This window comes from Gastrolobium bilobum, unplaced genomic scaffold, assembly GCF_033153095.1.
Source record: "Gastrolobium bilobum isolate Gb01-03AN ecotype WA unplaced genomic scaffold, APGP_CSIRO_Gbil_v1 utg6446, whole genome shotgun sequence".
Taxonomy (NCBI): domain Eukaryota; kingdom Viridiplantae; phylum Streptophyta; class Magnoliopsida; order Fabales; family Fabaceae; genus Gastrolobium; species Gastrolobium bilobum.
The window spans coordinates 5,331-16,405 of NW_026897917.1; the positions used below are offsets into that span (position 1 = coordinate 5,331).

Genomic DNA, 11,075 nt, shown 5'->3' on the forward strand with positions numbered 1-11,075 from the left:
CTTGACTGCTCCTTCATATGTGGTGGTGGAGGATGTAATGGTGGATTCAATTGATGGTTGGAACTATAGCTGAATCCTGGGTGTTGATTCTTGTATTTCCATGGTGGCATATAAACATTATGTCCCTGATTGTTGTAGTTCCTTTGATTATTCTGATCATACCACACTCCATTCACCTCTGCTTGTTCTGGTGATCCCCCATAATCACACTCCTCTGTCACATGGCCCTTGCCACATATAGCACATACACTTTTTGTTTCCACAGAAGCTACCTTTTGTGAAAAGAGTTGCTTAATAAGGGTATCTAATTGTTGCTGCTGTTGTCTCTGTGTCTGCATCAGTTGATCATTCCTTGCCAACAGAGCATCATACCCATCCAACCTGATGACTCATGTCCTTCTGTCAGCCACTGGGGCATTATCAAATTCTTGAGATGCTAATGACTCAAAGATATCCAAGGCTTCTTGAGGGGTCTTGGTAGTCAATGATCCACCAGCAGTGGCAAGCACCAAGGTTCTAGTGTTAGTGGTCATTCCTTGCAAGAAGATTGCTGCTTGTTGCCATGCCTCAATTCCATGCTGTGGACATTTCCTCAACAAAGTCTTGAATCTCTCCCAAGCCTCATAAATGGATTCTGACTCTTTCTGCTTAAAGCTTGTAATCTCATTCTTCAACTTGGCCCTCTTAGATGCTGAGAAAAACCTCTGCAAGAACTTGGTTTGCAGATCATCCCAAGTTGTTATACTTCCTTGAGGCAATGATTGCAGCCATCTCCTTGCATCATTCGTCAGTGAATGAGTGAATAGTCTCAACAGAATTGCATCTCTTGTGACACCATTTATCTTCACAGTATCACTCAACAATAGAAAGTTCTCTATGTGCAAGTAAGGGTCCTCTGCACTGGTTCCAGCAAACTGATCCTTCTGCACCAAATGTATCAAAGCAGGCTTCAATTCAAAGTTGTTGGGCTCCACTGTTGGGCGCACAACACTCCCAATTGGAGGAATCACTGCAGGAGTCATGTACTCTCCCAGTGTCCTCTGTGGTGGTGGTGGTCTGTGATTCTCTGCCATTATCTCTTCCTGATTAACCGTACTTGATTCACCAATTTCTTGCAACCGTCTCCTTTGCCTGGCTGCCCTTTTGTGCTTCCTCAATGTCCTTTCTAATTATGGATCATACAACAACAAATTCGGATCAAGTGTACCTCGCATATACCAGAATCAAAATTGACCTGAAACTTAACATAAACTAAAAATACTGAAAATAAAAGGATTCAATCTCAGAATTCTATAGTATCAGTTAGTGTTGAAAAACAAATTCCCCGGCAACGGCGCCAAAAACTTGTTGGACGTTTAGCAAGTGCACTAGTCGTACAAGTAATAAAATGATGAGTAAAGATCGTTCCCACGAGGAATTGTGTTCAAACACCAATATACCATAGAAAACTAATTTGAATCAAATAAGAGTTTGTAAAAATCATGAATAATTTGTCCCCAGAAAATTGATTGTAAGTAATTTGACACAAAGTAAATATGGATTAGGAATTAATAAAACAACAAGTAGTCAGAAAATAATTTTCCTCCATGATAACCCATGTAAAAATTGATCATATGATGAATTCCTTTCCATGTGATGTTAATCAACCTTTTACTTATCATCAAGATGTAATCCCTTACTATCCTGATAGATACATTAATCAGAAACCCCAATCCCTTGGTGATCTCTTTCTTAATACATGCATGAAATACTAAAGTTTTAAGATTACATCAGAATTCTAGCATCAATCCATTGAGTACTAGAATTCTGATGTTGAGATTATCAAATACAGAAGTCATATAAACATCCCTGTTCTATACTACTTCCTTGGTAGAAATAATTAACTCAGAAAATCTCAAATCAACACATGAAAAATACTTCATCATATTAATCAAATCAACATAATATTATCATGGAGTTCCATTGTATTCAGACTACAAAAACTCTACTCAGACATGACTAAAGAATAGATAAGAGAAGAAGAAGCAAACTTCATTTCCATGTTGAAAGTCTTCAATCTCCAAACTATTACAAAGAAATCCTAATACAAAAACTAAACTAAAAGAATTTAGAGAGAAGTCAGACTAAGGTTTAAGAGAGAGAGAAAGTTCAGATCCCTCAGATCCAGATCTCTTCTAAGTGTCAAGGCTTTGCCTTATATAGTGTTACAATTAAAAACAGAAAACTGATGTGGGCGCTAAAACGTCCATAAGTGACCGTTTTAGCGTCCATGCTTTACGTATGCTCAACTGCTTTTAACTGATTTCAACGCTAAAACGTTAAGGAATGACCGTTTTAGCGTCCAAACTTGGTGAATGCTCAACTAACTTTAACTGACTCCAACGCTAAAACTCTTGATTTGGACGTTTTAGCGGTGAAGACCAGAATCTTTTTTCCACTTTAGGGCGCTAAAACGCTTATTGCAGGCCGTTTTAGCGCCCAAGACCAGCAATTTTCCATCTTCTTAGTGCAGCAGCGCGCTAAAACGCTCTGTGTGGGCGTTTTAGCGCTCATCACCAGCAAGCTTTGGCCTCTTCCTGTAGCAGGGCACTAAAACGCTTAGTGTGGACGTTTTAGCGCTCAACACTTAGGCAATTTTTCTCCTCTTGAGCTCCAGAATCTTCTTCCTTCTCCAGTTGTCTTTCAAGCTTGCTTTTCCTACAAGAATCATACAATTTTCCAATAAAGCTCTTGAACTTGTTATTGAGGACATCTTAGGACATTAACCTTGTTTTTCATCATTTAATCACACAATTTGATCCTAATTCCTGCTAAAAACCATGATGAACTAAGGGTTCATCACCCACTAGTTTGGGGATGGTATGGTGTAGTCACTCTGTGTTTCACTCCATATTTGGTGAGCAAATTCTCAAAATGTCTATTGTAGAAATGTGTACCTCCATCACTGATAATGGCCCGAGGCACTCCAAACCTTGTGAAAATATTCTTCCTCAAGAAATTTACCACTGATGAAGCATCATTGGTAGGAAGAGCAATAGCTTCAACCCACTTAGATACGTAGTCAACGGCCACAGTATGTACAAGTTGGAATAGGACGAGGGAAATGGGCCTATGAAATCTATTCCCCATACATCAAATAGCTCTACCTCCAATATACTATTCAGAGGCATCTCATCCTTGCGAGATATATTGCCTGCTCTCTGACACTTGTCACATTTCTCAACAAAATCTCTGGCATCTTTGATCAGTGTGGGCCAGTAGTAACCACTTTGCAGGACTTTCTGAGCAGTCTTATTGCCTCCAAAATGACCTCCGTAGTCAGAAGCATGGCAGTGCCACAAGATTTGGGTCATCTCAAATTCAGGAACACATCTGCGAATGATACCATCAGCATATTGAAAATATAAGTACGGATCATCCCAGAAATATCTCGTCACATCCCGCAGAAACTTCTTTTGTTGTTGCCTAGTAAGATTAGGAGGCAAATCTCTCACAACTTTGTAGTTGGCATAGTCCGCGAACCATGGAGGGACGTAGACAGCCATCACTTTTTCATCAGGAAAATAGTCATTGATTTCTTTGTCAGGACTATCTTGCAACTTTTTCTCCTGGATTCTTGACAGATGATCTGCCACTTTGTTTTCCACCCCAATCTTGTCTCGGATCTCTAAATCAAACTCTTGAAATAGTAGCATCCACCTCAGCAGACGTGGTTTGGCATCCTGCTTAGTCATCAAAAACTCTAAAAATCTCTCTACCATATCAGAAAAGATAGAGAGCATACACCTTTGGAAGGTGGCCGGTGCATTACAGAGATCGAATGGCATTCGTCGGTAAGCGAAGACTCCAAATGGGCAAGTAAAAGCTGTCTTTTCCTGGTCCTCAGGGGCTACTGGAATTTGATTGTAGCCTGAATAACCATCTAAAAAGCAATAATAAGCATGACCCGCCAATCTTTCCAGCATCTGATCAACAAAGGGTAGTGGAAAATGATCTTTCCTAGTAGCTGTGTTCAATCTTCTGTAATCTACACACATTCTCCAACCTGTGATGGTTCTAGTTGGAAATGACTCATTGTTTGCATTTTTTACAACAGTCACACCACCCTTCTTCGGAACTGTCTGAACCGGACTTACCCAAGCAGCATCTGAAATTGGGTAAATCATACCTGTATCAAGAAGCTTCACAACTTCTTTTCTGACAACCTCCTTCATAATCGGGTTTAACCTTCTTTGCGGTTCCCGCACAGGTTTGATGTCATCTGCCATGAGTATTTTGTGCGTGCAAATAGAGGGATTAATACCCTTTAAATCGGAAATAGACCACCCTATGGCAGTCTTATGAGGTTTTAAAACTTCAACCAACTCCTTCTCTTGATCAGAAGATAATCCCGTATTGATAATTACAGGATATGTCCCTTTATTCCCCAAGAATACATATTTCAAAGTATCAGGTAGAGTTTTCAATTCAACTTTAGGTGCCTCCACCTCTAAATCATCAGTTTTTTCTTTAAGCTCCTCCACATCAACTTCTTTGTCTTCAAAGGGCACATGATCACGGGCTCTCAACTCATAATCAATCTCTTGAGGACGCATCTTCTTATATTGTTCTTGAAAAACTTCAACCTGAAAACAATCATTATTCTCGGCTGGTCTTTTCATTGCTTCAAAAACATTGTAATTAAGTTCCTCATCATGCATCCTCAATTTAATCTGGCCCTGATCAACATCAATTAAAGCACGGGCTGTAGCCAAAAAGGGCCTACCTAAGTGCAGAGGCTTCTCACTGCCTGTCCCTGTATCCAACACCACAAAATCAGCAGGAAAAATAAACTTGTCAACTTTGACAAGAACATCTTCAATGATCCCGTTAGGTGTCCTCACAAATCTATCAGCAAGTTGAAGAGAGACTTCTGTAGGTTTCAATTCTTCAATCTCCAAAGTCTTATAAATAGAGAGAGGCATTAAGTTGATACTAGCCCCAAGATCACAAATAGCTCTACCAATGCAAACATCATCAATAGTTATGGGGATATTAAAACTTCCCGGATCACAAAGCTTGGCTGGAAACTTCTGCTGAATGAAGGCAATACATTTCTCATTAAGTGGCACTGTCTGGCATTCTTGTAGCTTATGCTTCTTTGACAAAAGATCCTTCATAAATTTTGAATAACCAGGCATATTTGCTAAAGCTTCTGCAAAAGGAATGTTTATGTGTAGCTTCTTGAAGATGTCTAAGAACCTGACATAGTGCTTGTTAGAAACCTCTTTCTTGAACCTTTCTGGGTAAGGTGCTTGAGACCTTATATATTCAGAGGTCAGCTCTTTATTTTTCTCAAAGAAAGTAGGTGGCTCTTCAACTTTTTCTTTCTCAATGCCGGCTTCTTTACTCTTTTCTTTCACAATTATTTCAGCCTCTGGTTCAACTGCTCCTTTATGCTTTTCCTCTTTTTCCGCACAATCTAGAATTGGATTTGCAAGCGGTGCTACCACTTTGCCACTTCTAGTTGTAATAGCCATGCAATCTTCCTTTGGATTGATAACTGTATTACTAGGAAAAGTACCTGGAATTCTTTCTGAAACCTGCTTTGCAAGTTGACCTATCTGATTCTCCAGGTTCTTTATGGAAGCATTTGTATTTTTGTTGTTGGCTCTTTGCTCCTCCATGAAGGCATTAGTGTTCTGAGCCATTAGTCCCACTAGCTTCTCCAATTCAGAAGGTTCTTTCTGTTGACTTTGTGAAGACTGAGCATAATTATTCGGCTTGTAATCCATGCCAGCTCCTTGAGTTCTTCGCTGAAAATTATTACCACCTACACCAGCATAATTATTGTTCCTCTGAAAGTTTGACTGCTGAGGGCGTTGGTCATACCATATTCCATTCACCTGCACTTGTTGAGGTGAATCATCTGACAACGAATTAGGACCTTCTTTGGATTCATGAGCTTCCTGAGGAGTTGATTGAACATGAAACACTTGAAATTTTTCAAATTTTTGCTCCAAACTGTCAAACTTACTATCAATCTTTTTGGATAACAGTTCAGCAAGCAAAGTGTCATTGTTTTCTTGCTTTGTCACTCCTCTTTTTACTGAGGTTGGAACGCTCTCATTTTCATCTCTTGCCAACTTCTTTATCAGATTGAGAGCTTGCTCTGAGGTACTCTGCCGAATAGAACCTCCAGCTGCACCATTAATCACCAACCTTGTTTCAGGAGAAATGCCATTAAAGAAAATTGCTACCTTTCTGTCATCGTCTCCTTCCCATTGTGGACACTTCCTGATAAGTTATTGGAATCTATTCCAAGTTGCGCACAATGATTCTCCTTCAAATTGATGGAAATCTGTGATTGCATTCACCAGCTGATTATATTTCTCCATAGAAAAGAAATGGGCAAAGAATTTGTTTGACAAATCTTCCCATGTTGAGATACTATTTGCTGGTTGCCTTTCTATCCATTTGAGAGCACTTCCCTTAACAGCAAAAGGGAACAGTCGGAGCCTGATAGCATCAGCTGGCACACCATTGTGCTTTGTAGTATCACAGATCATCAAAAATCGATCTATGAACTCATGAGGGTCTTCCTCGTCAGCACCAGAATATTGAGCTCTTGCCACCAAAGAAATCAATGATGGTTTCAACTCAAAATTGTTTGCCTCCACCGTTGGCCTGACTATGCTTGAGTTTGGCCTATTGAACACCGGTGTCAGAATACTTTCCAACAATCTTAGGGGTGGATTAATAGCATTGTGGCCTCTGCCACCATCAGCATTGTTGTTTCCTTCCATCTCTTGTTTCGGTTGTGCAGGTACGCTTTTCAAATCTTCCCAAATTATCTGCCTAGCCGCCTTCCTCAGTCTCCTCTCAGTCCTTGAAATTTCAGGATCAAGCAAAAAGTCTTTAGGTGGAATGCTACCTTGCATAAAACTCAGAAAAATTTGTTAATAGCACCTGTAAAACGCAAAACAAGAATAATAATAATAAAATAAAATAAAATAAAATAAAATTCGATCTCAAAGATCAAAGGTTATTTATAATATTGGAATTTTCAATCCCCGGCAACGGCGCCAAAAACTTGATGCTATCCGGCAAGTATACCGTTCGCATAAGTAGTAAAGTAGTAAGAAAGATCGTCTCCACAGGGATTGAAAACCAAGTACTAAAATAACCAGCCCCTTTAAGTTGAATAACTCAGTTGTTTTGAGAAAATTGAATTAAAATAACATGAAAAATAAAGACTTGTTTTTGGATTTTTATATCTTTGAGAATAAAAATAAGAGTAACAATGGTGTTTGATTTGAAACGTATAAGAAAAACATTGCAGTTAGGGAACACTCTCCCTATGATCCCCACTTATTACTTTGGATTGATTTAAAATATTCAATTATATAATTTCTTAGATAATTATTATCTCAAAATATTCATAGTTAAATCCCAATCCCTTGGCAATTTAACCCTTTAACCTCAATTGGAATCCTAATCCCTTAGCAACCCCTCATGAGCATTAAGCAATAAACGCAATAATTCAAACATCTGCAATTAACATACATCTAACCCTAGCATGCATATCAATTGTTATCTTACCCCCTTTCAAGATGAGAAACCCTAATATCCCTATTTAGGGTTCTGACCCTCAAACTATTTTCAACTATCAGATTGATCAGGTCTAATAAAGAAAATATCAAATACGCACAAGGTAAGAGAAAGAAATTTATATAAACGAGTAAAATGAATCAATCCGTCATAACAAGGGTTCACATAGGGTTTGCGACCCTAACTACAATAAAGAAACTTAGCCAACCATATTCATGGCTAGAAAAACAATATTCAATATTCAATGAGATGAAAAGAATAAAAGATGAAAGAATAAAGATGATCGAGAATCCTTCTCCGAAGCTCTTCTCCTTCAGCACGACGGTCTCCTTAGGTCTCGATCCCTAATTCTGTGCTGAGCCTGCTTTTTATAATACTCTTGTGGGCCTCCCAAATTCACCCTTGTGGACCAAACAGCATTTCAGTTTCGCACGCTGATGCTCTCAGCGTCAGATCCACGCTGTGGGCGTGGTTGCCTCTGAATTCCCACGCTGTCAGCTTGCCATCCACGCTGTGAGCGTGGGATCTACGCTGTGGGCGTGGAATCCACTGGTTCTTCACACTACCAGCGTGACATCCACGTTGTGAGCGTGGGTCTTTACTTTGGCAAATCCTCATTTTGCTCCAGATTTGTTTGCTTTTCCTACAAATTAAGCATAAATCAGCTGAACAATTCTGAAATTGGAATTTAAGCAAAGCAACACTAAACGTTGCCTTTTTACTGAGAATTAACCCATAATCTTTCTCTTTTTAGCTTGAATTAACCTTTGTGCTGAAGGCACATCAAAGATGCTCAGCAATCACCTCACTAAGTCCCCTGCGGAACTTAGCTGCCAGAAACAACGGAGTAGGAGGAACCATCCGGAAGTGTGCAAACTTCACTAGCTCATTAAACTTAGCCAGGTACTCATCAACAGACATCGAGCCCTGTACCAAACGATCAAACTCTCCCTGCTTCTTCTCCTGCGCATCATAGGGAAAGTATCGGCCCAGAAAGCACTCCTCAAAGAATGGCCCTGTCATGACACGGCCCTGCCTCTCAAAAGCACGAGAGGTGTGCGTCCACCACTCATGGGCATCGCCCTCCAGCATGTAGGCCGAGAACATCAGCTTCTGTGGGTCTGTACACTGCATGACCCGAAAAATCTTGTCCAGCGACTCTAGCCATCTCGCAGCAACAATAGGATCCAAAGACCCCTCAAACACAGGTGGCTTATGCTTCCTGAAAGCATTCAGCCGGCGATCGATCACATCACGATCCTCAGCAATCACCACAAGGGGCTCCCCCGTCTCAGCGGCATGAGTAGCACTGCCGATGTGACTATGGCTCTCCTCCTGAACACTAGGTGGAGGCGGTGGCTGTAACACCCACTCTTGTACGCGTCCAAGAGGAATGATACTTCAATGCTATTAGAGTGGTTTGTGATGTTAGATTTATTAAGAGTCAATCCGGATTGAAAAGAATCGAACTTACTATTTTGAAGAACTGAAAACAATGGACAAAGCTTTAAAAACGTTAGGAAATTTTCTTCTAAAAACAGTCTGTATTGCACGATTTTTATAAAATTCTACAGTATTCTAAAAATTGTGATTCTTTTTCTGAGTTAAAGTAGACCTCTCAAGCTTCAAGTACATATAAATTTCGTTTAAAACGGACATCTGTAGCCATGGGAACTTAATTTCTAAAACTGCACTAAGGTGCAGGATTTTCCAGCGTTTTCAAAAAAACGTCCATTAATCAAAAATTCATCTAAAATCGAATTAAAGTCCAAATCTGGATTTTCTTCTTTTGTTCATTAGCTAACATCTATATCTAACAAAATCTAGAAATTCGTAAAATGTTGAAAACATATTGACCGTGATAAAGATGTTATAACGCAGACGTAACACTTTGCCAAAACCGTAAACAGTCAAATACTTGAATTAAAGATGGTTCATAAGTTCAGCTTCTAATTAAAAGAGAACATAAATGAAACAGCAACCAAAGTGTCTTGCAAATAATACATAACAATTCCAGCAACTTATGAAGTCCAATAATTTCCAATCAAGAGCACAAACAGTCAACATTGTATCACCCTTTAAATGCTTTTTCGTCCGCCTGCATTTTCATAGAAAATGAGCCCCCAAAGGGGTGAGAATAATCCCAGTAATGCGGTAACTCAGCCAGTAATGCAACAGGATAGATTTAAATAAGGACTTACAAAATGTAACATATGGGTTAGGTGTTAGTCAAAGCGCGTATACAACGCCAAAACGCATGTCAATAGCACTAAGGTGCACATGCTAACAAAACTCCAAGTGATATTCTTTTTGGCTCACAAAGCTGAATATCCAAGGAACCTATGCGCACGGAGCCAGGGTGCTCTTGCCGGGTACCTTCGGCATGCCTAGATGATGCATGCTCACACAAATGATAAATTTCGAAAATATTTTCCCATCTATACCTCTCAAAACCGTGAGGACCATGATGCATGCAACAAGACATATGCTTTTCACACAATTAATTCAAGTGTTTGATGAATGCAATGCACATGCATGTCAATTCTCATATCCGTATTTATAGTCGCATAACTATAATAATCAGAACGGATTGTGCCAACAAGTAGGATCAATATTTCGCAAAACTCAAATTCATATAAGGCACATATGTCACATATAAGCAATTCAATGCTTAAATTCCATAGTCACAGAAGGTTAAATCACCAAGCACTTACATAATCTTTGAGATACTTAACCAATAGAGTCTCCAAATCAATGAGAGTTCCTAGGAGCTTTTGTACCTATTTAACATTCAACAAAACAGAAAGCTAATCATTCTCTATTCACTTAAGTGCTACGGTTTTAAGCCCCCATCAATACATTTTCTTATTTCCATTTCTTGAGTACTATAAGGTAGAGAGTTATCAACATTTTATTATCCATCTTCTATCCACATGCAACTAGAGATAACAAGGATAAAGTGAAAGGAATACTCCTACCCTTATACCCTCATGAACCGAAGCATAGAAGAATAGGGAAGAGGGTACTTACATGTTCTTTGCAAGGCTATACTAGGATACTTTGGAGGAAAACTTGAGAGCGTAAAGAAGTTGTTTTCTTAGAGCAATAAGTTCAAGTTGTAGCTACATGCAAGGGAAAGCTCTTCATTAGAACCGAAAAGAAGAGATAGGGCTGGTCAAGGAGATAGAGAAAAATGGATTACCTCCTTGATGATGGAAAACCGAGGAAAAAGAAGAGATTTCCTTCTCCAAAACTTGATTATCTTCTTTGCTTGTATGGCTGAAGTTTAACACAAGATTAATGAAGGAAGGAGCAAGAAACGGATATGGTATCTTACCTCTCTTGCTAGCGCACAAGAGAGGAGGAAGTAGTGTGGTTGTCCAAGTTTTCCTAGGAGTTCATTGATGTGCAGCGTATGGTTAGGCAAGGTAAGGCTTTGATGTTTTTAAATTGCAAGGAGGTGTAGGTGGAGCATAAATTTTTTG

General features: G+C 39.4%; 1 non-coding gene across 1 annotated transcript; it reads left to right on the plus strand.

The window, feature by feature from the left end:
- The first annotated feature begins 570 nt into the window (after positions 1–570).
- Positions 571–677, plus strand: LOC133311455 (small nucleolar RNA R71). Its single transcript, XR_009751555.1, has one exon. It is a non-coding gene; the product is annotated as a small nucleolar RNA R71 (small nucleolar RNA).
- The last annotated feature ends 10,398 nt before the right edge of the window (positions 678–11,075 follow it).